At 40.4% G+C, this 24,779-nt stretch overlaps 1 protein-coding gene across 2 annotated transcripts in view; it reads left to right on the plus strand.

Annotated features, from left to right (window-relative positions):
- Positions 1-24,779, plus strand: part of TULP4 (TUB like protein 4) — a 224,321-nt gene that overhangs the window by 29,848 nt on the left and 169,694 nt on the right. The gene's annotated exons all lie outside the window — the stretch shown is intronic.

A 24,779-nucleotide genomic window follows, 5' to 3' on the forward strand; every position in this document is an offset into this window, starting at 1 on the left:
TTGCAGCGCGCAGGCTTCTCTCTAGTTGTGGCGTGCGGGTTTTCTCTCTCTAGTTATGGCACGCGGGCTCCAGAGCGCATGGGCTCTGTAGTTGTGGCACGCGGGCTTAGTTACCCCGCGGCACATGGGATCTTAGTTCCCCAACCAGGGATCGAACCTGCATCCCCTGCATTGGAAGGCAGGTTCTTTACCACTGGACCACCAGGGAAGTCCCTGCTATAATCTAATCTTAATGTCGTGGGAAGATAATAATACAGAGTTTGGTAGTAATATGTTTAGAAGATGCTTCCTAGCCTAAGTATATGATATTCTATATGCATCAGTGAGGAAAGCCTTCATTTAATATATGGCTCAAACTATGGAAAAATAAGTTTCAAATGACTTCATCAGTATTTAACTTCAGATAATTATGTTAAAAAAGGGAAGAAACGAAGAATCTCCCTCTCCCAGCCCAGTCATTTGACGCGAGCGTAACTGGGACAGTGTCCCTGGCCTGTCTCCTTCCCCTGCCCCTGGGATGGTATGGGCTACCCTGTGTTCTTGCTGAGACATACAGCAAGCAGACCTCTTCGTTCTCTTCCAAAAAGTTCTCAGACGCAGCAGACAACTGTGAACACTGGATACTTGCTTGGCTTGGAATTAGCATGTGAACCTCTCTACCTAGAAAGTCATTCTCCAGAACATAGGGCTGTTGCTTCAGAACGGTGTTTGAAATTAGGAGATGCCTCTGTATGAGCAGGCTGAACGTTGAGGCATTAACCGTGTAGACAGCCAGGAGATGCATCACAGTAGATGAAAGGGTTTGGCTTTCTCAGTAACTGGGGAGTCAAAATGGATAATTCAGTACGTGAGAAAATGGCATATTTTAAAAATATATTCTCTCTTCATTTCCTTTTATAGATCATCTTCAATGTTTGTTGTTGAGAGGTAGACCTTGGTGTGAACTTTAATTAGAACTGTGGTACAACATTAATCTTGTGGTAGCAAGCCCAATGTGTTATGAATGCATGTAAAAAAAGGAATGGTTATACATTATAAAATGGATAATTGAAGCCATGCCAAGTGCACGGTACTATGCTTTTATGCCATTGTATCTTTTTTTCTTTTGGTATTGCTTTTTTATTTTTAATACTTTCTACTGGTCATTTATCACCTTATCCTCCCTGGTTATTTAACATTTGTTCATTTTCCTTCACCAGGAACCCATTTTCTTGGCTTCTTGGAGTAAGTGGCTGCCTGAACGTAGATTTTATTTTTACAGTGAAGATTAGTTTCTTACAGAAATTCTTCAGTGAGATTAAAAACTGCTTCACACCGAAGGAGAAAACCATGGTCAGGAAGAGTCCCTGCACGATTTGATCTCCCCCTCAAATGGCTGCCTCGGTGCCTCTGTAGCCAGGAAAGCTCCTGGCACAGTGCCTGCTGGCTGCGGGCACAGAGCTGAGAGCCCAGCTGCCCAGTGGCCCTAGTCGGGTGATTTTGTATTTGAGTCCCCGAGCCATTATCAGGTTTGCAGGAGACAGTCTTACATTCTAATGCTGTTTGAAAGGTGCATTCTTATCGTGCAGTACACATTTTAACCATTTAAATTGGGAGAGGGAAACACTGTCATTTGTCATCTAAGTTAGAAAGTCAGGGATGTGTTTTATTGATAGTTTCTTCACTGCTTAGCACAGAGGCTGGGGTGTAAGGTGCTCAAGTTGTTGACTGAAAAGAAATGCTCAGCCTAGAAGTTGAGAGTTATGGATTATTCGGCTGATTTTCTGAGGGCTTAAGCCAGAAGACAGCCTCTCAGATTGCTCTGAGGAACTGCTCCCAAGGGTATGGGAGGAGCCAGAATATATAGGGGTTTGTGCAACAAAAACCGAGTAGTGGGGGCTTCCCTGGTGGTGCAGTGGTTGAGAGTCCGCCTGCCGATGCAAGGGACACGGGTTCGTGCCCCGGTCCGGGAAGATCCCACATGCCGCGGAGCGGCTGGGCCCGTGAGCCATGGCTGCTGAGCCTGCGCGTCCGGAGCCTGTGCTCCGCAACGGAAGAGGCCACAACAGTGAGAGGCCCGCGTACCACAAAACAAAAAAACAAAAAACGAGTAGTGGGAACGTCAAAATACTAGTGTTAATTAAAGAAAACCAGACATCTCAAATTAATAAATTTAGCACTTTTCTATGTATGGAAAGGTGCAAGAGTCTGGGCTCATTGAAATCATTCCTTTGATATGCACCTTAGCTATCTGGGGCCAGTATCCATCCTGAGTTCCCTCAGGACTCACTGTGGGAAGGCGGGGAAAAGGGGGAGCCTGTAGTGGCTGATGGCTTGATGGCTGCAACATCCTTTGTTTGCTGATATGACAGGTGGCATTCTTAGTCCGCAGGTGTTTGTTCAGTGAACTAATAGAGGGACAGATGTATGGATAAATATATTTAGTTGATTTTTATTCTTAAAATATTTTATTTAGGAAGAAATAGCAGATATGTTATATCTGAGAAAAAAGAGCCACTTTGAATCCTTCGTGCTCCCAAGTTTTTGGGCGAGTGGCTGGGAGGGATATGGGTGATCACATAGGGCCTGGTAGAGCTAGCTGCCTCAGCCTGGGAATGTTCTGGGAAGGATATTCAAAAAGGCAGAAGAAAGAAACGGAATTTCGTCATTAGTTTCCATGAATTTTACTGGTATCTGAGAGAGTTAATTGAGACTTTGGGCTCCCTGGGCTGAAGTCCTTGCTTTAATATCCTTATTTACAGAACCAGCCTAAATAGTGGGGTCTTTTTTTCCCATCCTGGCGTTTAATCCTTCCATCAGCTCAAAGGGATGAGGCACTGAAGTGGCAGCACTTCACAGGTGACAGAGGGAAACGGGGAGATGGAGTGTGAGCCTTAGGGCCCTTATCTTAATTTGTAACTAGTCTGATTAAGAGTCATGCGTTTGTTTATGGTTTCCTTTGCTGTGCAAAAGCTTTTAAGTTTCATTAGGTCCCATTTGTTTATTTCTGTTTTTATTTCCATTTCTCTAGGAGGTGGGTCAAAAAGGATCTTGCTGTGGTTTGTGTCATAGAGTGTTCTGCCTGTGTTTTCCTCTAAGAGTTTAATAGTGTCTGGCCTTACATTTAGGTCTTTAATCCATTTTGAGTTTATTTTTGTGTATGGTGTTAGGGAGTGTTCTAATTACATGTAGCTGTCCTGTTTTCCCAGCACCACTTATTGAAAAGGCTGTCTTTTCTCCATTGTATATTCTTGCCTCCTTTATCAAAAATAAGGTGACCATATGTACATGGTACCCTCAGAATGGGAGAAAATATTTGCAAATGAAGCAACGGACAAAGGATTAATCTCCAAAATTTACAAGGAGCTCACGCAGCTCAATATCAAAAAAACAACCCCATCCAAAAATGGGCAGAAGACCTAAATAGACATTTCTCCAAAGAAGATACACAGATTGCCAACAAACACATGAAAGGATGCTCAACATCACTAATCATTAGAGAAATGCAAATCAACACTACAGTGAGGTATCACCTCACACCAGTCAGAATGGCCATCATCAAAAAATCTACAAACAGGGCTTCCCTGGTGGCGCAGTGGTTGAGAGTCCGCCTGCTGATGCAAGGGACGCGGGTTCGTGCCCCGGTCAGGGAAGATCCCACGTGCCGCGGAGCAGCTAGGCCCGTGAGCCATGGCCGCTGAGCCTGCACGTCCGGAGCCTGTGCTCCGCAACGGGAAAAGCCACAACAGTGAGAGGCCCACGTACCGCAAAAAAAAAAAAAAAATCTACAAACAGTAAATGCTGGAGAGGGTGTGGAGAAAAGGGAACCCTCCTGCACTGTTGGTGAGAATGTAAGTTGATACAGCCACTATGGAGAACAGTATAGAGGTTCCTTAAAAAACTAAAAACAGAACTACCATACGACCCAGCAGTCCCACTACTGGACATATACCCTGAGAAAACCGTAATTCAAAAAGAGTCATGTACCACAATGTTCATTGCAGCTCTGTTTACAATAGCCAGGACATGGAAGCACTAAGTGTCCATCGACAGATGAATGGATAAAGAAGATGTGGCACATATATACAATGGAATATTACTCAGCCATAAAAAGAAATGAAATTGAGTTATTTGTAGTGAGGTGGATGGACCTAGAGTCTGTCATACAGAGTGAAGTAAGTCAGAAAGACAACAACAAATACCGTATGCTAACACATATATATGGAATTTGAAAAAAAAAAAAAGTTCTGATGAGCCTAGGGGCAGGACAGGAATAAAGGCGCAGATGTAGAGAATGGACTTGAGGATATGGGGAGGGAGAAGGGTAAGCTGGGAGTAAGTGAGAGAGTGGCATGGACATATATACACTACCAAATGTAAAATAGATAGCTAGTGGGAAGCAGCCACATAGCACAGCGATCAGCTCGGTGCTTTGTGACCGCCTAGAGCGGTGGGATAGGGAGGGTGGGAGGGAGATGCAAGAGGAAGGAGATATGGGATATAAGTATTTGTATAGCTGATTCACTTTGTTATAAAGCAGAAACTAACACACCATTGTAAAGCAATTATACTCCAATAAAGATGTTAAAAAAAAAAAAGTCACGCTTTTTAGGAAGACTGGGACGGACACATTCTCTGTTCACCTCATAGCACATTTCAGTCCACAGTACCCTAGCCCTCAAAAAACTGCTGTACCTATTAAGGTTAAGTTTTTATTTGTATTTCACTATAGGAAATAATTGTAAATCCTCTTCTGCATTTGTGTGAGATTGTTACAGACATTATCTTTTCCATCATCTGATGGCCATTCTGTAGTGCTTTGATATTGAAATTGTTTCAGAATACAGTAATAGGGAAAATGTTTCTTTCCTGGGTAATAGACAGTTTCCTCATTTCTGATAATAAGATTTATGTAAGCCATCCTGAGTCTCCTTCTGCCCTGGTTGCAGGCATGCTTATGGCCAAGATTTTTGTGCTCAGTGTTGACATTTTTTGTCTCCTTTTTCTTAACTTTTTTCTTTTAAAACTGTTTTAAGGTGATAAATAACCTTATTTTGTATGCACTTTTTAATCAGGTGCTTTAAATTCTTTCTGGAGAGATTTGTGCTTTTAATAGACTCATTAAAACAATGGTGCATGTTTATTATTCATTAAGTACTTGCTTTGAGTTTACGCTTGTTGTACTACAGCCCTCTTTTCTTGCTAACTCCAGTCGACTTTTCTTTCTTGTTTAGTCCTGGGCCAGGCTTAGTATCTCCATATTTAGGTATACTTATACTATTTTATTTAAGATCTTAAGGTTGTGATATAAGAAGTTGAAGGAAACAGAACTGATCTGTTTCTTCTGAAAGCTTAAGCTTTTGATAAATTACTCTGAATCCCTTCTGAGAACCTGGGTGATATAAATCATTGCCCGAACCCAAGACTTATGTTCATTATCTCCAGCTGTGATTATTGCCCTTAATTGAAATGCAGTTTAAGGGAGGATTTGGATCATTATCCTTTTTCCTGCTACCCAGTGTCTTCTCTTTTGTTTGAGGTGATGCTGTTTTCTGGGAAGAAGGGTTACTCCAGTGATTAGAGAGCATCATAGTGGAGATTTAAATTCTGCACTTCATTTTCTCATGTTTTATTTGCACACTTACTCAGCCTATGAATTAACTGAATTTTCCCTGATACTTTTCATTCTTGTTAGTGTTACTGTAACAACGCCTGTAGGAAGCAGGTATCTGGATCCTACAGGGACACGGACGCTTTCCTTGATGAATCCCATTTCATATCAGCTTTTTCTCAGTTTTGAATTCTTTCAGCTATTTCATATACAGAATGTTATATTATGTGACAAGCTAGAGTTGTGTGCCTGTAAGTGCTAGGATGTGGTGGTGTGACACTGGATCTTTATCCAGCTTCTTTGGGCTTCATTTTGCTAATTATGAGTATCTCCCATGTATGGTTATTACAAAAAAAAATAATAAAAAAATCTTGAAGCAGTATGCTTGACTACATTCAGTAATAATTGAATTAAAATAATAAGTGTTTCCAAGCCCTTGGTGCTGGTCCACTTATTCCCCAGTCTTTATAACCAGATTCCTTTGTAAAGCAGCACCTTAATGTGGAATGTGACAAGGTTTGGCTTGTGCTGTGAATCTCATGATTTCACAGTAGCATAACACAACTGACAGTTTGCTTCCAATAATGGAACATCCACTTCATTTATCTCATTTCCGGTACGTGGGGTTTCCTATGCCATATCTCCTACTTGAATTAACTTTATATCTGTGTGCTTGTCTTGAATTTTTTTGATAAGTTATATATACAAACGACAGAGTTATATTCCCAAATTGTCCTTTTCAACTGGTGGAAGTACCGGTAAAGATAAGCATTGTTTTCTTTTTCTTCCAGTCATCCTTCAGAACTGATTTCTGAAGCTCACATTGGTCTCCTTATCATTATGAAGTCAACGCCTGCGTTTTGTCTTGTGCCCTCCAGGTCTTTTGCGCCACACCCTGGGTCCTGCTCTTGCCCAGCCAGCCCTAGCTGCCTCTCACGTGGCCCTGCGCGTTTCCTTCGCCTGCGCTGGGCATATCCTGCTTTGACTGCTCACCTTGTTTCAGCTCCTGCTCACCTTAGGGATGATTTCTAAACCCACGTTGGAAGGTGGTAGGTGGTAGTGTGTGAACCCCTCCTGGAAATGGAAGCTGACCAGATGTTATGGAAACCTTCCTGCTAGAAACACTTCCACTAGAAATACTGGAGAAAATAAAACAAACACCCTTTTATTATCTTTATTATAAGAAAGTGAGAAACCCACAGGTGGGGAAAAAGATAAAGAGGAGTAAACATTTCTGAGAGAGAGAGAGAGAGAGGGTCTAAAACCAGAGTGGGACATGACAGTGAGGGGACTTCTGCTGATTCTGGGAACCTAGATTTCAGGGAGACGGTTTCATCTGGACCTGTTTGAAGGGCTAGTCTGCGAGTATGCGTGGGGTGGGAACATCCATTAACAAAGGGAGGAGGTGTCTTCTTAGCTTTAAAAAAACAGTCTCTTTTGAATCTTGTTGGATTTGGGATTTGAATTTATGCCCTCCGCATGGTCTGGAAAACCCAAGATGGGAAGCTCATCTCAGTGCATCTGGGTTGGAAGTGCCCAAGGGCTTGGCAGAAGTAAACACAAATCTCCTCTGGAAGAATGCCACCCTCAACCCACTGATTAAGAGCTCTGAAATTCGGACGAACAACAAAAACTAGATGTATAAGGAAATGAGTCACCATAAGGAGAGTCACCTCGGAGCCCATTGTGATGTGCCGTTCGTTCATCCATTCATTCCTCGAATTTTTATCTATCGGTCATTGTATACTAGGTGCGCTTCTCAGTGCCGAGGTTATAACAGCAAAATATTCTGTGGGGAAGGGGGTATTGCTGTTGACCCGAGGCGAGGCTTTGGTACGTTTGCCCCAGAGTCCTGCCCGCTTCAGGTTTCTGAGTCACTTCCAGGAAACTCTGGTGCTTTTTCATCCCCAGTTTGAAGACCTTTATTTTACAAGTGAAAAAACTGAGACCACTGTGGTTAAGTAACCTGCCCAAGGTATGAACCTCAGTTTCCTTGTCTGTAGAATGGGGATAATACCTACCTCTTGGGTGCTATCATGATGAAAGGTTAACCTACACGTCACCTGCCACAAATACGCCTGTTCTTCCTTTTCTGTGCCACTGATAGTCACACATGGTACGGACTCGGTTCTCCTGACTTTCAGGCTAAATGCTTTTTTACTACTGGTTCAACTCCATGAGATCTTAGACTGTTGAAGCCCGTACAGAGTCCCACACTTTCACGCTTAATTGTTCTCTGATTATTTCATGTTTGTGAGTTTTGTTTCCATTAGTTAGACTGTGAACTGTTTAAGGTCAGGGACCAGATCTTGTATTTTTTTTTTTTTTTTTTTTTTTTTTTGCGGTAAGCGGGCCTCTCACTGTTGTGGCCTCTCCCGTTGCGGAGCAACAGGCTCCGGACACGCAGGCTCAGCGGCCATGGCTCACAGGCCCAGCCGCTCCGCGGCATGTGGGATCTTCCCGCACCGGGTCACGAACCCGTGTCCCCTGCATCGGCAGGCGGACTCTCAACCACTGTGCCACCAGGGAAGCCCAGATCTTGTATTTTTATATTAATTTTGTATTATCTAGTCTCAGGCTGGTTACTTGGTAGAGGTTTTATAATATTTGTTTATTGTTGCTTGATTAAGCATGTAATGCCATTGTTATGAGGAAATGAAAATATTTCTGTCCAAAAAAGTTATTACGGTCATAATGTGAGAGTTTTGGCAAAGTAAGAAAATACTTTCGCTGGCCTTTATGATGTAGACATCTGTATTCTGCACTCTATCCCTGACGGATAAGATGATTCCCACCTGGCTTCCTGCTGCAGTGTCCTTTTGAGTCCAAGACTACTCATTCATTCAGGGCCAGGCACGTGTGTAAGGGCTGCTCACCAAGCTCGGACTCTCTGTGTGTTGGAAATTACTGAATACCCCACAGCCATTTCGGTGTAGTTCTAAGCACATGTTTAGGATCGGAAATGTGTCCACTTGTATGGGCACTGGGCCATCAGTCAGCCCTGGTCCCCTGCCTTCCTGCCCTGCCCTCTGCCCCAGGACATGGCCTCGATGGACAGTCGGGCGTGCTCTCTGTGTCTGCCCTGTCCATCTGTTGGCTGCGGGTCAGGCATTCCTGCTCACCATTGGAACCAAGAAGGAATCACTTGGAAGTTATCCCTCCCGTAGAACCCAACTGAGGCTGGGCAATAGCCAGGACTCTGTTCTCGTTCAGTTGCTGGCTGCATTTCAGCAATCCATTTGAGCCCCTTTTAAAAAAAATTCATTTATTTATTTATTTTTGACTGTGTTGGGTCTTCATTGCTGCACGCAGGCTTTTTCTAGTTGTGGCGAGCGGGGTCTACTCTTCGTTGCGGTGCGCGGGCTTCTCGTTGCGGTGGCTTCTCTTGTTGCGGAGCACGGGCTCTAAGTGCGTGGGCTTCAGTAGTTGTGGCTTGTGGGCTCTAGAGCACAGGCTCAGTAGTTGTGGCGCATGGGCTTAGTTGCTCCATGGCATGTGGGATCTTCCCGGACCAGGGGTCGAACCCGTGTCCCTTGCGTTGGCAGGTGGATTGTTGACCACTGTGCCACCAGGTTGCCTTTAATTTTTACTCCTGTGCTCTCCATATCTGGTTTTGGTATCAAAGTATAATAGCCTCATAGAATTAGTTGTGGGTGTTACCACTTTTTCTCTTCTCTGGATGAGTTTATCTAATACTGCAGTGGTGTTTTCCTTGAATGTTGGTGGAACTTATCTGGAAAATATCTGGACTTAATGTTTTCTTTGTGGGATGATTTTAAACTACTGAGTCATTTTCTTTAATGTTTATGGCACAGCTTAGACTTTTATCTTTCTTCTTGAATTAGTTTGATTAAATTATGTTTCCTAGGAATTTGTTCATGTTATCAAATATTTAAGCATTCAATTGTTGACGGTATTCTTTTATCTTTTTAATCTTCACTGTATCTATAGTTCTACCCCCCTTCTCATTCCCAGTATTGTTTATTTGTGCTTCCCTTTTCTTCATCTGTCTAGCCAGAGGTTTGTGTCTTTCATTACTTTTTTGAAGGGTCAACATTGACTTTGCTTAGCCTCTCTAATGTTATTTTTTCTCTTTTATGAATTTCTCTTCTTATCTTTATTATTTCCTTTACTGTCCTTTGGTTTATTCTGTACTTTTAAAATGAACATTTATCTTCTTAATTTGTAACACTTTTTCTTTTCTGTTATAAGCATTTAAGGAAATAAATTTCCCACAAAACACTGCTTTTTCTGTAGATGACAAGTTTTGGCATGTAGTATTTTAATTCACATTGAGTATTTTACATTTTCCATTATAATTTCTTCTTTGTTTTATAAGTTATTTAGAAATGTGTTTGTTTAAAATTTTCCAGTATATAGTTTTATGATCATATTTGTGTAATTACTTTTAGGGTATTTTTTTTTTTGTGGCCGCATTGGGTCTTTGTTGCTGTGTGCGGGCTATCTCTTAGTTGGTCTTAGTTATGGCGAGCGGGGGTTACTGTTAGTTGCGGTGCGCGGGCTTCTCATTGCGGTGCGCAGGCTTCTCATTGCGGTGGCCTCTCTTGTTGCGGAGCACGGGCCCTAGGTGCGTGGGCTTCAGTAGTTGTGGCCCGTGGGCTCATTAGTTGTGGCACACGGGCTTAGTTGCTCCGTGGCATGTGGGATCTTCCCAGACCAGGGCTTGAACCTGTGTCCCCTGCATTGGCAGGTGGATTTTTAACCACTGCGCCACCAGGGAAGCCCTGTGTAATTGCTGTTAACTTATTAGCTTTGTAGTCATATTTCATTGACACTTATTCTTTAAAATATGTTGAGACTCAACTTTACATGGTAATTTTTTTTAATGTTCTTTTGTGCTTGAGAAGAATATGCATTCTCTGAATAGGATACAAGATTCTCTATTTGTTCATTAAGACCAAGTTTGTTAATTGTGACATTAACATCTTCTAAATGTTTACTTTTTTTTCCCCCCAGCTTGATTTATAAGTAATTGAGGGAGCTAATTGAACTCTTGTATTTTGATGGTGGGTAACTAATTTCTCCCCATCACTTTTTGCTTTGTGTATTTCAACGTTATTTCATTTTGAGTTTTATCAGGTTAGAGTTGTGATGTGCACCTGGTGAATAGGACTGTTGATCACTCTGTGGCTAGGTCTCTTCTTTGCTCCATGTTAACTACTTTTGCCTTAAAATGTATTTTGTTTGATATTAATAGAGTAACCCTAGCTTTCTTTTCGTTTCTGTATACATAACATATCTTCTTTTAAAAATCCTTTTCTTTGGGCTTCCCTGGTGGCACAGTGGTTGAGAGTCTGCCTGCCGATGCAGGGGACACGGGTTTGTGCCCCGGTCTGGGAGGATCCCACATGCTGCAGAGCGGCTGGGCCCGTGAGCCATGGCCACTGAGCCTGTGCGTCCGGAGCCTGTGCTCCGCAACGGGAGAGGCCACAACAGTGAGAGGCCCACATACCGCAAAAAAAAAAAAAAAAAAAAAAAATCCTTTTCTTTTTTAAAGTATTATTATTTTTTTAACATCTTTATTGGAGTATAATTGCTTTACAATGGTGTGTTAGTTTCTGCTTTATAACAAACTGAATCAGTTATACATATACATATGTCCCCATATCTCTTCCCTCTTGCATCTCCCTCCCTCCCACCCTCCCAATCCCACCCCTCTAGGTGGTCACAAAACACTGAGCTGATCTCCCTGTGCTATGGGGCTGCTTCTCACTAGCTATCTATTTTACATTTGGTAGTGTGTGTATGTCCATGCCACTCTCTCACTTTAAAATCCTTTTATTTTCATTCTTAACTTGATCTTAGGTTTTGGGTATGTCTCTTGTGAAAGCATTTAACTGTTTTTCTGGGTTTTTTTCCCTTTGGTGTAATCTGATACTCTTTGAACTGGCAAGACTAGGTCTTTTAATCATTGATGTGCTGTGATGACTAATATATTTGCATTTAACTTCGGTCTCTTGTTTTCATTTATTCTGCCTTTTGTTTGGTTTTCCTCTTTTCAGAGGACTGATTTGAATCCACTCCCACCTCCTCCATTTTTTCTGTCTCGTGACCCGGGATGTTGCATACTTTGTTTCTGGTCTTTCAGAGATTGCCCTTTACAATTCACCATGCTTACCTAAGCTAATCAAGTGTAAAGTTAACTAGTGTTTTAACTTTCTGAACATTATAAGGGCCTTAGGGTATAGCTCTGATCATTCTTCTTTTCACCCAATTGTCTTTTTTCTTTTTTTAGTTTTCTATTTCCCCCTTCAAATAGACACAGGTCAGTGGTTAATCACAGGGGCTAGAAACCTACAGCCTGTTTGAACCCCAGTTCTGCCACCTACCAGATGAGTGAAGTTGGGCAAAGTGCTTAACTTCCCTGTGCCTCAGTTTCCTCATCTGTAAAGTATGGACAGTAAAAGGACTTTTTTCCTGAGGCCAGGGGTTTTGAATGAGAAATGCAGTACCTATAGAGCATTTAGAACTGTATCCGGTGGTTAGCAGGTGCTGTGTAAGTGTCTGCTATTATTTTTCTTTTTTGAAAAGACAGTGTTTAATTTTACCTACGTGTTTAACAATTTCTTTTTCATCATTTCTTCTTCTATCTTAGACTTTCTTTCTGAGTCACTCTCCTACCTGAAAAATATTCTTTAGAATTTATTTTGTGAGTTCAGCTGGTTTTAAAATTTAGCTTTTCCCCTTTTTAATCATCTTTGTTATTTAACTTTTAATTCTTAAAAGACAGTTTTTCTGGGTATATAATTCTGTGTTACATATCCAGAGTAGAATTCTATATTTTCTGTCAGTGCTTTGAAGATCTTAGTTCATTGATCTCTGCCATTGTTGATGTTGAGATGTCTGTTCTCAGTCTGTCATTGCTCTGTAAGTCCCTGTCTCTTTGGCTCTGTGTTTTGCTAAAATGTACTCAGGTGTGGATTTGTTTTTTATTTATCTGCCTTGGCGTGTGTGTATATATATGTGTGTGTGTGTGTGCGTGTGTGTGTGTGTGTGTGTAGTGCTTCTTGTATCTGTGGATCTTTCATCAGTTCTGGCAAATTCTGTCATTATGTCTTCAGATATTTCTTTTCCATATTCTTTGTACTATCCTTTTGGAATTCCACTTAGATCTGTCCTCCTTTTCTCTTTCTCTTTCCTTTATATTTATATCTCCTTGTGCCTCTGTACTACAGAAGCTTTCATGGGAGATTTCTTGGAGCTGTTAGATACAGTTCATTAATTCCTTTTTTGGCTGATGTCTCACATATTGCATTCTGTTTTAGTGATTAGGCTTTCCTTTTGTCTCTCTCTGGTCAATTTAGATAGTGTCTTATTGCTTGCTTTTTTATTCCTTTAAACATTTAACTATTTTATTTCTCCCTTCCTAATCTGGTGAGTTCAACTATATTGTTATGGATTTTCTGCCTGTTGGATCTGTCCATTTCTGATAGAGGGGTGTTGAAGACTCCAACTATGATAGTGGACTCATCTCTTTTTCCTTGCAGTGCTGTCACTTTTTGCCTGACGTAATTTGATGCTCTCTTGTTAGGTACATACACATTAAGGAGTATTACGTCTTCTTGGGGAATTGACTCCTTTATCATTATGTAAAGCCATTATTTATCCCTGATAATTTTCCTTATTCTGAAGTCCGCTGTGTCTGAAATTAATATTGGTTCTCCCACTTTTTAAATTTGTGTTAGCCTGGTATATCTTTCTCAGTAGATGTAGCTTTTAATCTATATGTGTCTTTATATATATATATATATATTTTTTTAATTTACCTGTCTTTTTTTAACATCTTTATTGGAGTGTAATTGCTTTACAATGGTGTGTTAGTTTCTGCTTTATAACAGAGTGAATCAGTTATACATATACATATGTCCCCATATCTCTTCCCTCTTGCGTCTCCATCCCTCCCACCCTCCCTATCCCACCCCTCTAGGTGGTCACAAACCACCGAGCTGATCTCCCTGTGCTGTGCGGCTGCTTCCCACTAGCTATCTATTTTACTTTTGGTAGTGTATATATGTCCATGCCACTCTCGCACTTTGTCACAGCTTACCCTTCCCCCTCTCCATATCCTCAAGTCCATTCGCTAGTAGGTCTGTGTCTTTATTCCCGTCTTACCCCTAGGTTCTTCATGACCTTTTTTTTTTGTTGTTGTTAGATTCCATATATATGTGTTAGCATACGGTATTTGTTTTCTCTTTCTGACTTACTTCACTCTGTATGACAGACTCTAGGTCCACCCACCTCACTACAAATAACTCAATTTCATTTCTTTTTATGGCTGAGTAATATTCCATTGTATATAGTGCCACATCTTCTTTATCCATTCATCTGTTGATGGTCACTTAGGTTGCTTCCATGTCCTGGCTATTGTAAATAGAGCTTCAATGAACATATTGGTACATGACTCCTTTTGAATTATGGTTAGCTCAGGGTATATACCCGGTAGTGGAATTTCTGGGTCATATGGTAGTTCTGTTTTTAGTTTTTTAAGGAACCTCCATATTGTTCTCCATAGTGGCTGCATCAATTTACATTCCCACCAACAGTGCAGGAGGGTTCCCTTTTCTCCACACCCTCTCCAGCATTTATTGTTTCTAGATTTTTTGATGATGGCCATTCTGACTGGTGTGAGATGATATCTCATTGTAGTTTTGATTTGAATTTCTCTAATGATTAATGATGTTGAGCATTCTTTCATGTGTTTGTTGGCAATCTGTATATCTTCTTTGGAGAAGTGTCTACTTAGGTCTTCTGCCCATTTTTGGATTGGGTTGTTTGTTTTTTTGTTACTGAGCTGCATGAGCTGCTTGTAAATTTTGGAGATTAATCCTTTGTCAGTTGCTTCATTTGCAAATCTTTTCTCCCATTCTGAGGGTTCTCTTTTGGTCTTGTTTATGGTTTCCTTTGCTGTGCAAAAGCTTTGAAGTTTCATTAGGTCCCATTTGTTTATTTTTGTTTTTATTTCCATTTCTCTAGGAGGTGGGTCAAAAAGGATCTTGCTGTGATTTATGTCATAGAGTGTTCTGCCTGTGTTTTCCTCTAAGAGTTTTATAGTGTCTGGCTTTACATTTAGGTCTTTAATCCATTATGAGTTTATTTTTGTGTATGGTGTTAGGAAGTGTTCTAATCTCATACTTTTACATGTACCTGTCCAGTTTTCCCAGCACCACTTATTGAAGAGGCTGTCTTTTCTCCACTGTATATTCTTGCCTCTTTTAGCAAAGATACGTTGACCATATGTGCATGGGTTTATCTCTGGGCTTTCTGTCCTGTTCCATTGATCTATATTTCTGTTTTTGTGCCGGTACCATACTGTCTTGATTACTGTAGCTTTGTAGTATAGTCTGAAGTCAGGGAGCCTGATTCCTCCAGCTCCATTTTTTGTTCTCAAGATTACTTTGGCTATTCGGGGTCTTTTGTGTTTCCATACAAATTGTGAAATTTTTTGTTCTAGTTCTGTGAAAAATGCCAGTGGTAGTTTGATAAGGATTTCATTGAATCTGTAGATTGCTTTGGGTAGTAGAGTCATTTTCACAATGTTGATTCTTCCAATCCAAGAACATGGTATATCTCTCCATCTATTTGTATCATCTTTAATTTCTGTCATCAGTGTCTTATAATTTTCTGCATACAGGTCTTTTGTCTCCTTAGGTAGGTTTATTCCTAGATATTTTATTCTTTTTGTTGCAGTGGTAAATGGGAGTGTTTTCTTAATTTCACGTTCAGATATTTCATCATTAGTGTATAGGAATGCCAGAGATTTCTGTGCATTAATTTTGTATCCTGCTACTTTACCAGATTCATTGATTAGCTCTAGTAGTTTTCTGGTAGCATCTTTAGGATTCTCTATGTATAGTATCATGTCATCTGCAAACAGTGACAGCTTTACTTCTTCTTTTCTGATTTGGATTCCTTTTATTTCTTTTTCTTCTCTGATTGCTGTGGCTAAAACTTCCAAAACTATGTTGAATAATAGTGGTGAGAGTGGGCAACCTTGTCCTGTTCCTGATCTTAGTGGAAATGGTTTCAGTTTTTCACCATTGAGGACGATGTTGGCTATGGGTTTGTCATACATGGCCTTTATTATGTTGAGGAAAGTTCCCTCTCTGCCTACTTTCTGCAGGGTTTTTATCATAAATGGATGTTGAATTTTGTTGAAAGCTTTCTCTGCATCTATTGAGATGATCATATGGTTTTTCTCCTTCAGTTTGTTAATATGGTGTATCACGTTGATTGATTTGTGTATATTGAAGAATCCTTGCATTCCTGGAGTAAACCCCACTTGATCATGGTGTATGATCCTTTTAATGTGCTGTTGGATTCTGTTTGCTAGTATTTTGTTGAGGATTTTTGCATCTATGTTCATCAGTGATATTGGCCTGTAGTTTTCTTTCTTTGTGACATCTTTGTCTGGTTTTGGTATCAGGGTGATGGTGGTATGGTAGAATGAGTTTGGGAGTGTTCCTCCCTGTGCTATATTTTGGAAGAGTTTGAGAAGGATGGGTGTTAGCTCTTCTCTAAATGTTTGATAGAATTCACCTGTGAAGCCATCTGGTCCTGGGCTTTTGTTTGTTGGAAGTTTTTAAATCACTGTTTCAATATCAGTGCTTGTGGTTGGTCTGTTCATATTTTCTATTTCTTCCTGATTCAGTCTCGGCAGGTTGTGCATTTCTAAGAATTTGTCCATTTCTTCCAGATTGTCCATTTTATTGGCATAGAGGTGCTTGTAGTAATCTCTCATGATCCTTTGTATTTCTGCAGTGTCAGTTGTTACTTCTCCTTTTTCATTTCTAATTCTATTGATTTGAGTCTTCTCCCTTTTTTTCTTGATGAGTTTGGCTAATGGTTTATCAATTTTGTTTATCTTCTCAAAGAACCAGCTTTTAGTTTTATTGATCTTTGCTATCGTTTCCTTCATTTCTTTTTCATTTATTTCTGATCTGATCTTTATGATTTCTCTCCTTCTGCTAACTTTGGGGGGTTTTTGTTCTTCTTTCTCTAACTGCTTTAGATGCAAGGTTAGGTTTTTTATTTGAGATGTTTCCTGTTTCTTAAGGTAGGATTGTATAGCTTCCCTCTTAGAACTTATAAGCTTCCCTCTTAGAACTGCTTTTGATGCATCCCATAGGTTTTGGGTCATCGTGTCTCCATTGTCATTTGTTTCTAGGTATTTTTTGATTTCTTCTTTTATTTCTTCAGTGATCACTTCGTTATTAAGTAGTGTATTGTTTAGCCTCCATGTGTTTGTATTTTTTACAGATCTTTTCCTTTAATTGATATCTAGTCTCATAGCATTGTGGTCAGAAAAGATACTTGATAGGATTTCAGTTTTCTTAAATTTACCAGGGCTTGATTTGTGACCCAAGATATGATCTATCGTGGAGAATGTTCCATGAGCACTTGAAAAAAATGTGTATTCTGTTGTTTTTGAATGGAATGTCCTATAAATATCAGTTAAGTCCATCTTGTTTAATGTGTCTTTTTTTTTTTTTTGCGGTGCTTAGGCCTCTCACTGTTGTGGCCTCTCCCGTTGCGGAGCACAGGCTCCGGACGCGCAGGCTCAGTGGCCATGGCTCACAGGCCTAGCCGCACCGTGGCATGTGGGATCCTCCTGGACCGGGGCACGAACCCGCATCCCCTGCATCGGCAGGCGGACTCTCAACCACTGCACCACCAGGGAAGCCTAATGTGTCATTTAAAGCATTTGTTTCCTTATTTATTTTCATTTTGGATATTCTGTCCATTGGTGAAAGTGGGGTGTTAAAGTCCCCTACTATGATTGTGTTACTGTCAATTTCCCTTTTTATGTCTGTTAACATTTGCCTTATGTATTGAGGTGCTCCTACGTTGGGTGCATAAATATTCTTCTTCTTGGATTGATCCGTTGATCATTATGTAGTGTCCTTCTTTGTCTCTTGTAATAGTATTTATTTTAAAGTTTATTTTGTCTGATATGAGAATTGCTACTCCAGCTTTCTTTTGATTTCCCTGTGCATGGAATATCTTTTTCCATCCTCTCACTTTCAGTCTGTATGTGTTCTTAGGTCAAGTTGGTCTGTTGTAGACAGCATATATATGGGTCTTGGTTTTGTATCCATTCAGCCAGTCTGTGTCTTTTGGTTGGAGCATTTAATCCATTTACATTTAGAGTGTAATTATTGATATGAATGTTCCTATTCCCATTTTTTAAATTGTTTTGGGTTTGTTATTGTAGGTCTTTTCCTTTTCTGGTGCTTCTTGCCTAGAGAAGTTCCTTTAGCATTTGTTGTAAAGCTGGTTTGGTAGTGCTGAACTCTTTTAGCTTTTGCTTGTCTGTAAAGGTTTTAATTTCTCTGTCAAATCTGAATGAGATCCTTGCTGGGTAGAGTAATCTTGGTTGTAGGTGTTCCCCTTTCATCACTTTAAATATGTCCTGCCACTTGCTTCTGGCTTGCAGAGTTTCTGCTGAAAGATCAGCTGTTAACCTTATGGGGATTCCCTTGTATGTTATTTGTTGCTTTTCCCTTGCTGCTTTTAATATACTTTTTTGTATTTAATTTTTGATAGTTTGTTTAATATGTGTCTTGGCGTGTTTCTCCTTGGGTTTATCCTGTATGGGACTCTCTGTGCTTGCTGGACTTGATTAACTATTTCCTTTCCCATATTAGGGAAGTTTTCAACTATAATCTCTTCAAATATTTTCTCAGTCCCTTTCTCTTTCTCTTTTTCTTCTGGATCCCCTATAATTCGAATGTTGGTGTGTTTAATGTTGTCCCAGAGGTCTCTGAGACTGTCCTCAATTATTTTCAATCTTTTTTCTTTATTCTGCTCTGCAGTAGTTATTTCCACTATTTTATCTTCCAGGTCACATATCTGTTCTTCTGCCTCAGTTATTCTGCTATTGATTCCTTGTAGAGAATTTTTAATTTCATTTATTGTGTTGTTCACCATTGTTTGTTTGCTCTGAAGTTCTCCTAGGTGTTTGTTAAGTATTTCTTGTATTTTCTCCATTCTATTTCCAAGATTTTGGATCATGTTTACTGTCATTACTCTGAATTGTTTTTCGTGTAGACTGCCTATTTCCTCTTCATTTGTTAGGTCTGGTGGGTTTTTACCTCGCTCCTTCATCTGCTGTGTATTTGTCTGTCTTCTCATTTTGCTTAACTTACTGTGTTGGGGGTCTCCTTTTCACAGTCTGCAGGTTCATAGTTCCCATTGTTTTTGGTGTCTGCCTCCAGTGGATAAGGTTGGTTCAGTGGGTTGTTTAGGCTTCCTGGCAGGACCGTGTCTGTTGGTGTGTTCTGGGGTGTCTGTGAACTTATTATGATGTTAGGCAGCCTCTCTGCTAATGGGTGGTGTTGTGTTCCTGTCTTGCTAGTTGTTTGGCATGGGGCGTCCAGCACTGGAGCTTGCTGGCCGTTGGGTAGAGCTGGGTTTTAGCATTGAGATGGAGATCTCTGGGAGAGCTCTCGCCTATTAATGCTACGTGGGGCCGGGAGGTCTCTGGTGGACCAAAGTCCTGAACTCGGCTCTCCCACCTCAGGCTCAGGCCTGACAGCCGGCCCGAGCACCAAGACCCTGTCAGCCACATGGCTAGGGAAGATGGGCTATGAGTTGGGTGTCAGCCACTGCCCTGTTGTAGCTCTGTCTCACCTGTCTCCAAAGGTCGCCCAGATACATTGGGCTATTCCACCATTCCTCAGAACTTGCACCTGCCAGTCTGGGATCTCCTGATACTCTTCACTGAAATATGTTGCATTCATGGTGGTGAGAGATATGCTAGTAGTGTTGGTTATCTTCACTTCAGAGACTGGGACAGTCTGAGCCTTCATGTGGCCAAGTCAGGAGCACCTGGCCAGTGGTCCCAAAGTGATAACATGTCAGAATCCAAGAAGGCTTTCTGTAGCTCCCGAGCAGTGGTCCCAAGCGGCCACTCCGCTCAGGTGCAGCACTCTGACCAGGGGACTCGGTGGGACCCTCAAACGAGGATTTCTGCTGGCCTTAGAGCCTGACTCGCCCACCCAGGCAAGGTGCTGAGGAGAGCGTCTCCCGGCCCCGTCTCACCGGAGGAGCGGACACCTGGAAGCTCACCACAGTATTTTAACGTCTAAGTTTCCAGTGTGGATTCATTCTCAGAAGTATCTAGTTCCCACTCTTTTAAACTTGTAATCAGTCTGTTTGTCTTGCAGCCTCCATGCTCTCCTGTCTCTGTACAGATAATTAGATGTTCATGTTCTTAGAAATGGCTGTAGAAATCAGGCACAGAGAGTAAATAGGAGTAACCTTCCCTGAGAATGTATCTCCTTGCTGTTCTCTGAACACAGCAGTGGACCGCAGTCCTCTCCCTGAATTCTTGCAGTTGCATGGGCTGCAGTGCCTGGGGGCCTCAGGCTTTCAGAAGGCCCAGATCTGAATGGTTGGTGTTGGTGACCACTTGGTGGTTTGTGAAGAGAACCTCATTCAGTCAGCATTTAGTTTCCCTTTTTCGTAGGCGCCTGTTTGGGACTCTGAACCATACTTAATACAGTGTTGAACACTTCATTAAATGCATTACTGGTGGGTACTGCAGGTGAGATAAAAACTGGAGTTTGGGTGTTTGTGGTTTAGTAGGTATGGTGGGTTATACTGAAAAATAGCTGTACTATGAGCAGAGAAGACCCTTGCCATGTGAGTCTGGGCAGTGCTTCTGTGTACTACGAGCATCTAAAGGAGCTAGTGCTGTTCGGAATAGGACAGCTTTTCTGTGGGAAGCGTCTCTAAGATTTACAGTCAACAGGAAAGTGATGTGACACTCACACAATTGTAGTAAGATTGCATCTTTTGAATAAGCCTGGGTATCACCATGCATATGTGTCTTTAGTTATTATCTCACTAGCATGTTTTGAGAATTAAGATCTAGAGAATACCACGATAAAATATGTTAAATCATTATTAAACTCCATTATCTTTGCAGTGGTGTTGTAGATGTTTCATGTGTGTAGCTGTTTCCCTGCATATGTAGGTAGTAGCCAAGTGACAGTTGATTGCTGGGAGTGTCTGGACCTTCTCGCCCTCTCTTCCTGCCCCCTAGGCTGTTTGACATTGATTTTTTAAAAAAATAAGTGTGGTTGTTTTATAATATTATATTAGTTTCAGGTGTGCAGCATAGTGATTCAGTGTTTTTATAGACTATATTCCATATAAAGTTATAAAATAATGGCTGTATTTCCCTGAGCTGTACAATATATCCTTATTGCTTATCTGTTTTATACATAGTACCTCACAGTCCCCTACCCTTCTTTTGCCCCTCCCCCTTACCTCTCCCCCCTGGTAAATAGTTTTCTATATCTGTGAGTCTGTTTCTGTTTTGTTGTACACATTCAATTGTTTTATTTTTTAGATTCTGCTTATAAGTGATAACATACACCGTATTTGTCTTTCTCTGACTTATTTCACTAAGCGTAATACTCTCTAGGTCCATCTGAGAATATCCCTACCTTTAAAGGCAGTCTTGGAAGGCAGATTTGAACTAGCCTCCAGGCAGCTATCGAAACTAATTAGGAGCCAGTTAAAACTCCCTTGATGTTTGTGGGGTGTGGAAAATTCCCCAGGGAAAGGAGTGACTGTAATTAGAGGCAGGTCAGTGTAGTTACTTTCAAATGTGGAGGTCTTCCCTGGTGGCGCAGTGGTTGAGAGTCCGCCTGCCGATGCGGGGGACGCGGGTTCGTGCCCCAGTCCGGGAAGATCCCACATGCCGCGGAGCGGCTGGGCCCGTGAGCCATGGCCGCTGAGCCTGCGCGTCCGGAGCCTGTGCCCCGCAACGGGAGAGGGCACAACAGTGAGAGGCCCGCGTACCGCAAAAGAAAAAAAAAAAGAAAAGAAAAGAAATGTGGAGTTCAGGACCTGTTGTTGTCTGTGGAAAGGAGGCATCAGGGGAGCCCCGGTGCGGCGGCAGCCACCCTCCCTCCACCCTGCCGTGGAGCTCAACCCAGGACAGCAGGTGTGCTTAATTTACATCACCAATCAGCAAAACTCATGTTTATATCCTTTTCTTTGCTCAAACCTGCAAACAACTCTGTAGTCAAAAGCTTATTAGATTGTTGGGAATATTTTATACAAAAGTTTCTACTTTGTTTTTTTTTCCTGTTTTGCATTTATCTAACAACATCTATGTATTTTTTCCTAAAATCTACTCTCCGCTTCTCATCTCAGTCTTCTGCCTAACTACTGTATAAATTTTTATCCTTTAGAAAGAAATAGAGCTTTATTCTGAAATTTTCTTATATCCATTTGTTACTCCTAATATGTTTTTTCTTTGTGGATACTTTCTTAGCTTGAGAATTAAAATACCATTTTTGATACTTTTTTGGGATTTTCTAGATTCAGAGAGTACTCATTAAGGTTGTATATAATAACTAAAAAAACTCTCTTAATAATTGATTTAAATTATCATAAAGCCCCAGAGAACTGATGCCTAATATAGTTCACAGTGCGTTAAACCTGCTTATTGTGAGATGTACCATCCATGGAGAAGAATATGTCAGACATAGAGGTGTAGTAAAGAATAATTATGGAGTGAACACCCCGGAACTACCACCCAGATCAAGACATGGAATATATGGAATATTGCTAGCGTCCCAGCAGTACCACTGTGTGCGCCCTCCCCAGGCACAGTTTCCAACCCCCTCTCCCCTTTCAGGTGACTACTAAAACAAGTGACAAATGCATTTTTATTCCCCCCAATAGTAGATTTTATCCATGTTGGTGGAAAGTAGGAATCAGATAAAACAGAATAACCTGTAGTGAAATAACTTTAGTTAGAAAACAGAATATCTAACCGGGGGCAAGAGGGGCAGCAAGTGCAGCACAGGGGCCTCCTGCATAATAGATGTTCAGTTAACATTTGTTGGTTGATTAATCCAGGAGTGCCTGTAATTAGTACAGAATTTTCTTGATGATGTACAATTCTGTCCCTAAGTTGTACTTTCCCAAATTCTCGGGCTCCTAATTTGCCATTAGGACTGGATAGTATGGGAAGTTAGAGTGTGAGGCATCTTACATGTTTACTGTCTCCTAGATCGCTGTCAGGTTATTAATTCAATCAGGCACATGTATTATTTGCTTTAAGATTGTAATCTTCTAAAAGCAGATTATAGTAGAGTTGATAGAATAGAATGGATTTTTCAGTGATTTACTATAGGAATAGTCTGAAAATAAGCTGTAATTAACAGAAGCAGGTTTGGGCCAGAATTCAGAGGTTAGCATTGTTTCTTCCTAATGAAAGCCTCCAAGGATGGCTCATGGGCCTGTATTACAGTTTTAGGGTAAAAAACATCATAATGCCAAACTGAGTATTTACTTTCAGTCTGTTATCAAAAAACTTTGTATGAATAGTTGCTTTTCTCACCTGATTTTAAAAATTGAGGTGAGATATACGTAACAAAATTTACCATTTTTATCATTTTTAAGTGTACAATTCAATGGCCTTAATAGAAGTACATTCACGTTATTATGCAGCCCTCACCACTGTCCATCTCCAAAATTTTTTCATCATCCCAAACTGCAACTCTGTACCCATTCAATAATGACTCTCCTGTCTCCCCGCCCCCAGCCCCTCACAGCCACCACTTCCGCTGTCTCTATGAAGTTGGCTACTCTAGATACTTCATATAAGTGGACTCATACTTACATGTATTTGTCCTTCTGTGTCTGGCTTATTCCACTCAGCACAATGTCTTCAAGGTTCATCCATGTTGCAGCATGTGTCAGACAGAATTTCAGTTTTTTTAAGGCTGAATAATATTGTATGTTTTTCCACATTTTGTTTACTCATTCATCTGTCTGAGGACACTTGGGTTCCTTACACCTTTTGGCTATTGTGAATAGTGCTGCTTTGAACATGGATGTGCAAATATCTGTTCCGAGCCCTGCTTTCAGTTGAATAGTTGCTTTTTAATCTTTTTATACCAAACACCTTTACTAGTGTTGATTTGACAGTCAGCTTCCCTCAGAAACTAGTTAATCAGTTAGAGCCTTATTTTCTCATCCTGATGAGAAAATAAGACAGAAGGGAAGTATCCAACATCACCTATTTCTATTAACGGTAGCACTAAGATAGGCACCAGCCTTTCAGTAATTAGGAGACTATGATGGTAGTTTTTTTGTTGTTAGATTTTTGTATCTGTTATCCATTTGAGAAATAATAAAGGAGCATGTCATTTTTCCTTAAATGATCTGCCTTATTTTGTCTAGCGTATATGGCACTCTGTAATTTTAAAAGTTTGATTAAAAACCATTAGCAGCATATATAAAATGAAATACTTTTGTCTGTGCTTTTACTATGGAAATTTATCCTACATACTTTATTTCAACAGTTATTTAAGGCTTATATTCTGGAGAGTTAGCATATGTCAGTGATTTGTAACCTTTCTGGTTTTAGGACCCCTTTGTAGTCTCAAAAATTATTGAAGTCCGAAAAGAGCTTTTGATTATGTGGGTGTTAGCTCTTGATATTTACCATATTAGAAATTAAAACTGAGAAATTAAAAAAAATTACTAATTCATTTAAAAACAATAAACCTATAAATATTATAAATAATATATTTTTTATGAAAAATGACTATTTTCTGACTAAAAAAATTACTGAGAAGAGTAGCATTATTTTACATTTTGGTAAAATATCTTTAATGTCTGATTTATTGAAACGATAGTTGAATTCCCATTATGCTTCTGCATTCAGTGTTACAATGTGCTGTTTTTGTTGAAATGTCTGAAGAAAATCTGACCTCACACAGATATGTAGCTGGAAAAGGGAAGAGTATTTTAATAGTCTTTTCAGCTAATCATGAATATTTTTCTTTGATACTGTACTAAACTCAACAAATGGTAGTTTCTTAAAGGTTAGTAGCAATGGAGAATTTTAAATATATCAGTGACTTTTTTGTACTTCGTTACATTAAAATCCATTTGTCTTTCTTGCACCTTGAATGGCTCTGTCAAGCATAATTGGTATCATCATTCACTGGTCATTTGAAGAATATTGCTTCAGCAAATTATGTGAATCTTCCGAATATTGACACACTATGAAATATACTGTCAGAAATTCACATTTATTAATATCACCTTCTGTTGCTTGCAGAGTGTCTTTAAATCTTGGGGAGCTATCAAGCTCATAGTGATAGATGCTGGTTTTCCCACAATTCTAGTTTTAACT

This window comes from Grampus griseus (genome assembly GCF_964374135.1).
Source record: "Grampus griseus genome assembly, chromosome: 13".
Lineage (NCBI taxonomy): Eukaryota > Metazoa > Chordata > Mammalia > Artiodactyla > Delphinidae > Grampus > Grampus griseus.